The sequence below is a fragment of the Thermobia domestica genome, unplaced genomic scaffold (assembly GCF_964235325.1).
Source record: "Thermobia domestica unplaced genomic scaffold, izTheDome1.hap1.1 HAP1_SCAFFOLD_1848, whole genome shotgun sequence".
In the NCBI taxonomy this organism is placed as follows: domain Eukaryota; kingdom Metazoa; phylum Arthropoda; class Insecta; order Zygentoma; family Lepismatidae; genus Thermobia; species Thermobia domestica.
In genome coordinates this window covers 1-5,910 of record NW_027657556.1, presented here as the reverse complement: position 1 = coordinate 5,910, position 5,910 = coordinate 1, and positions in this window count along the sequence as shown.

Sequence of the window (5,910 nt, the reverse complement as noted above, 5' to 3'; positions counted from 1 at the left end):
TAAATTATATGTTGTCTGCGATGAAAGAGGTATGACATTAGGAGTTGTCTAGCTTTGAGAGTGAAGTTGAATGAAATAAGCTTGTTCAATAAGATATTATGATCCAGTGTATCAAAAGCTTTACTGAAATCCGTATATATTACATCAACTTGATTTCTACTGTCAATTTGTTCCGCAATGAAGGTGTATGAATTCAACGAGATTAGTTGTTGTAGACCTCTTTGGCAGAAAACCATGCTGATATGAAGATATTAAAGGATGAATATGGTTAAAAATTCTTTGATAAACGATAGATTCAAATATCTTAGCTGGGGCAGATATTAAAGCAATGGGCCGATAATTTTGAACGTTATGGTTGTCGCAGTTGCTTTTTGGTATTGGTAAAATATTCGAAATTTTCCACTTAGATGGGAACAGGAATGACGATAGCGATTTATTAAATATAGCTAGTAGTGGATATTTTAGGATTTCAGCGCATCCTTTTATTACATATGGAGGTACGTCGTCCGGGCCAGGGGAGCTTCTAGGCTTGAGATTTTTAATTGCATTTTCTACTTCGGTCAGATGTATGGGGTGAAAATTTAGGTTGTCAATTATTTCAGAAGTTTCAAGATTTGAAGTATTTTGTATGTCATAGGTAGGTGATGAGTTGCTGACGATTTTTGAAAGTGCTGTTTAAAAGCATTTGCAATTTCTAAGTTATCTTTTAAAACATTATTTTCAAATCGAAGGGTGTTATGATCTGATTTTCTAGTTTTGTTTTTTACATACGACCAGGAAGCTTTTGGATTTTCTAGTATATTTTGTCCACAGTCGTGTACATAGTTTTTATAAGCTTCGTTGATTTCTCTATTAAGCAAAGTTCTAATACTACAGAATTTTTCGTGATGATATTCTGAAAAAACTCCTCCACGTTTCCATTTTTTATGGTGGTATTTCTTACTTTTCACAAGTTTAATTATATTTCTAGTGAACCATATGGGATAGTTACGAGAATATCTTTTTGATGGAACACATTTATCAAAGATTGAGTATAAAATGTTATAGAACTCGTCTACCGCTAGGTCAACATTAGCACAATCATTTACCCGTTTCCAGTCAGCACGCGAAAGTTCATTATACAAGTCAAAAAAAAATTGCTTTGGAAAAATTATAACGCGGTTTTATTTCAAAGGTTGAAGATTTGGGCTGTTGTGCCTGTCTAAATTCTATTAAGAGGGAAGGATGGTAGGGGTCTTCTGGGACTAAGGGGGGTTGTTCGTGAGAAACAGTGGCGTTAGAGATATTGGTAAGCACTAAGTCTAATGTCTTGCCGTAGAAGTTGATGATGTTATTAATACTATTCAAGTTGAGGTAGCACATAATATTATAGAGGTCATTGTAGGTACCAGTAGCGGTGTCAAATTCAAAACTCGAGCCTTGTATTTCCGGTAAGTTCCAGTCACCTATTAAGAGAAGGTTGTCATTTGGGTTTACAATAGCACATAGAAAATCGATGAATGATAAATACACTGAGGCTTTAGTGGCAGGGGGAAAATATACTAAGCACAGGGTTAATGACATGTAATTATTAATAGCGATCTTAGTTATGACAAAGTCCACACCCAATTCTGGGGAAGGAATTTCGTATGTACGGAAGTTCTTTTCTACAGCTAAAAGTACACCACCACCAGATTTTTGCCAGACAGAATTAAATTACGGTCAGATCTAAATATTAAATATCTTTCGTCTACAATTTCGGAATCAGTGTGGGTATTTGTAAGCCACGTCTCGCTTAGTGCTATAATGTGATAATTATTACTTAGTATGTTTTTATATATGTTGTTGAGTTTTGTACGCAGGCCACGAGTGTTTCCATAATAGACACTTATGCACTTGTGTTTACGATGCACTGAAGAGTCACTTATATTAAATGATGTTTTTATACTTACACTTTCTTGGTCTAAAACATGCTTCTGTTTTTGGAATCATCCGCTGGAGCTTATGCTACAGTGTTGACATGGAATTTTTTTCGCCAGCACAAATACCATAATTGTATCCAGCTCTGGACTAAAAGTGTTCTATCACAATCATGTCCAGTAGACGATAATGCCATTAAAATACGAGATTGAAAATAATGGTGAATAATAATAGCCTGTTGGTTCTATGTTCAGGTTGCGGAGGCAGCCATAGCCGTTGGAGCAAAGAAGAATATATCATCTCTCTATAATATTATGCTAGAAATCTGCGTCAGAAACAAGTAGAGAAGAAGCGAACTGTGATTAAACGGTTATTTGATATTATTTTGTTCATTGGAAGACAACACTTAGCTTATAGGGAACAATGAATCTGCCTATAAACTGAATGACAGAAATATAAATCACGGGAACTTCCTGGACTTGGTTTTATTAGTGGTTGAATATTATGCTGTACTTAAAGAGCATGTTAAGGAAGCTATATCGTTCAGTAAACAACGCAAGGAATTGCAGCAACGTCGTGGAAATCTGAAAGGGCAGGGAAGAGGGTTGCTAATAACTTTTTTCAAAAGCGTTTATAAATAAACTAATCCGTGTTATTGGACAGTTTTGCAGAAGAAAATAGTGGAAGACATAATAAAGCGGGCATTTTCAGCATAATGGTTGATTCTACCTAAGATGTTTCAGTGCTCAATCAGCTGGCTATAGTAATTCGCTACGTTATAAACAGTCAAGTATTTGCAAGGCTGTTAGCAGTTGTCGTAAAGAGTGTCACCACAGGACAAGGAACTTATAATGAAATCAAAAGAATACTTTCTGCCAACAATATTTTGATGTCTGATATTGTAGGCTGCTCTTTTGATAGAGCTGCTAACTTGAGTGGATGCTATAAAGGAGTTAAAACATTACTGGAAAAAGATAATCCTGAAATCATTTACACCCACTGCATGGCTCATTCTCTTAATTTGGTTAAGACACATTCAACTGAGCAGATTCCTGAAGCTACAAATTTATTTGGCGTCGTTCAAACTAGTGCCATGTTCCTGTCTGAATCCTAAAAAAGATTGGATGCTTGGAAGAAAATGATTGATGCAAGTCACGAGGAACATGACAGATATGAAAACTTCAAAAAGTTGATGTAACACGATGGTAGAGCAAAAACAAGGCACTGAATGCTATAATCGACACTAACGAGTCTCGCTACGAAACAGGAAGCCAAGACGAGGACGACTGTCCATCATCCTCAAGATTTCTTATATTTTTATTATTCCTCAATGATGTTGTAGAGGACAGGCGCTTTGATGCAAAATCAAAATTTCAAGCTGAGACTTTACTGAATAAATGGACAGAATTCAACACTGTAACGACGTGCTCTGTGTATCAGGACTTGTTTACAGAAACGGAAGCTGTTTCAAAATACCTATAGTCTCACGGATTGGACTATCTTACAACCTGGACACTTGTAGACAATTTGCAGCAGTAGCTTCAGAAGAAAGTAGAGGCAAAAGAAGTTGTCTGTTTAATGCTTTACGAAAATACAAAAATATTTTGTGAGAAGATATTGAGAAGATGTGAGAAAATATATTGTGTAGAGTGTGGAATCACTCTAAGGGGTGGAAGAACCTCGCAATATTAACGAAGATGACGCCCGGCCAACAAAGTTACTGATCCTATATAATACTCTTATTATTGTTCATTTAACGTTTAAGGAATAGCCTGTAAATGGATTTAAAAAATAACTTTTTCTCAGATGGTACTGTCACGGAGTGTCCCCGCGGTATTCGTGTAAAATTGATTCAAATGTAAAGTTCTCCGCGACCCAATGTGAATTGTAGCAATTTTACCCGCCATACTGGTTATTTGCATATTTATGGGCCTTCACATATCCGCAATTCAATCATACACTATTATAACGCTCGGACACAAAATTGCTATTATTTTCTTTCGATGTAACTGAACATGAATGTGGGCATATGCAAAACAAATTGGATCAAGTACTGCTTCTCTGACATATGTTGCCCACCCCGGCCGCCATATTAGATTCAACTTTCGCTTTTTCAAATGGGAATAACTACAAGTGATACATCAAATTCATGTATAATTTTCTCGAAAATTCACTGGTGTAGTGAATTTTACCATAGCTTGTATCGTTTGCAAGGTATTGCATATTAAATGTCAGGCACTTCACGAATATTGAACCAGAATGGAAAGTTGTGCAGGGCCTCGTGTGTATATGTAATCTTTTATGTGATTTATCACTGACGAAATATTCTCTGAACGTACATACATACAGACACACAGACGTCTATACGGAAATGGTAGGTCTTTATCCAAATTTGGTACTATCTAGATCTACATTAGGCATTTTGACCGCAATACAATACTTCCTTGATATAGTATAACAGTAAAGTAAGAGCAATCACTCACAGAAATGTAATAAGATTATGATGCTAATGTTGTAAAGAACTTTTTTATACCTACAGTATTTTTCCAGTTAGAAATTATTTTGATTTGTCAACATAAAAAACGTAAGCGTAACTGATGTTACTCTGCAATGTCTATTCGCGTAGTGAATGGAGGGATGTAATATGAAATACCTTCCGAACGGTGCACGCTACGGTAAAATTCACTACATCAGTAAATTTGCGAGAAGATGGTACATTAATTTGATGTATCACTTGTACTGTACCTATTCCCATTTGAAAAATCATAAGTTGAATCTAAGATGGCGGCAGGGACGGCGCCAGGAACGCTTGATGGGGTGGGCGGAAAGAGGCGGACCTAGTTCCTGGGTGGGCGGACAATGAAAATGAGAACTGGGCAATGTAGACATTTTTTGACAATAATTAAATTTCAATTTTTAGACTCTTTAGTTAGCTAAGGCTCAGACCGAAATATGGGAGAAACAAGGATGTGGAAAACAGCTGTGTTGGCCTTATAGAATTCCAGCATTCACCTGGTGAGACTAAAGAAATGCAGGACTTAGGATGGGCCGCGGGAGTTCGTGGCAATATGCCCGCCCTACCGAATTCCGCGTGGCACACACACTACCTCTACTTTCAGTTTGTTTTAAACAATAATAACGGTGTGTACTGTGTAGTCGATGAAGTTCAAGACAGCTTTATCTCCTCTCCCTCCAAGAATGCACTTGAATGCATAGAAATAAAAGAAGGTTCAAACAACACAGACTAACAGATAATACTCTACTTTTCGTTAATAACATAAAATACACAATAAGTAGGTAAAGTAAAACAAGGATAAAATAGGCTGCTGCAAACATTTTTATCTTTGAAGTATTTATTACAAGAAAGCGAGAGACAACAAATATAAATGAGTAACTTCAGAAGCAACGCTGTCGTCTTCGCTCTCTGCAACATCTAGTTCATTTTCACTTTCTTCGAAATCAAACACTTCAAATTGCGAATCCTGGTTGTCACATGTATTTGTATTTTTGTGCCTTTTTCCCCATTGAAGAAGAAGGATTACCACTAACATCAACGAATTGAAAATCGCGCTTCTTTGAACACGAGAATGACACTGAGCCTGAGAAGAAATCGCTGATAAGTTTTTTCGACATATTAGTTGAACAAGCACCGACCGCCAAGACTTCTGAACGCAACAGAGATCAACTCAACAATGCTATAATAAGGGTTTTTACAAGTCTGTTTAATGCCACACGGGTAAGACATGTGGTACATTGCTGTAAACAATTGCAAGTTGCAACCCTCTTATAAGAAGCTACCGCGCCGACACAAAGCAAGGGCGCCGATTTCTCTGTAAATTTGGGGGGTTGGGGGAATTAAGATGCAGAAGGCATGTATGAGGATTTTAAGACAAATTGAATTCAAATTATGCCAAATATTGTATATTCATAAATAAAATGAGGGGCGCACATGAGCTTTTGGGGAGCCCGGGCCCCCTCGGGCCCCCCTTTACACAAAGCACTACTTTCCTC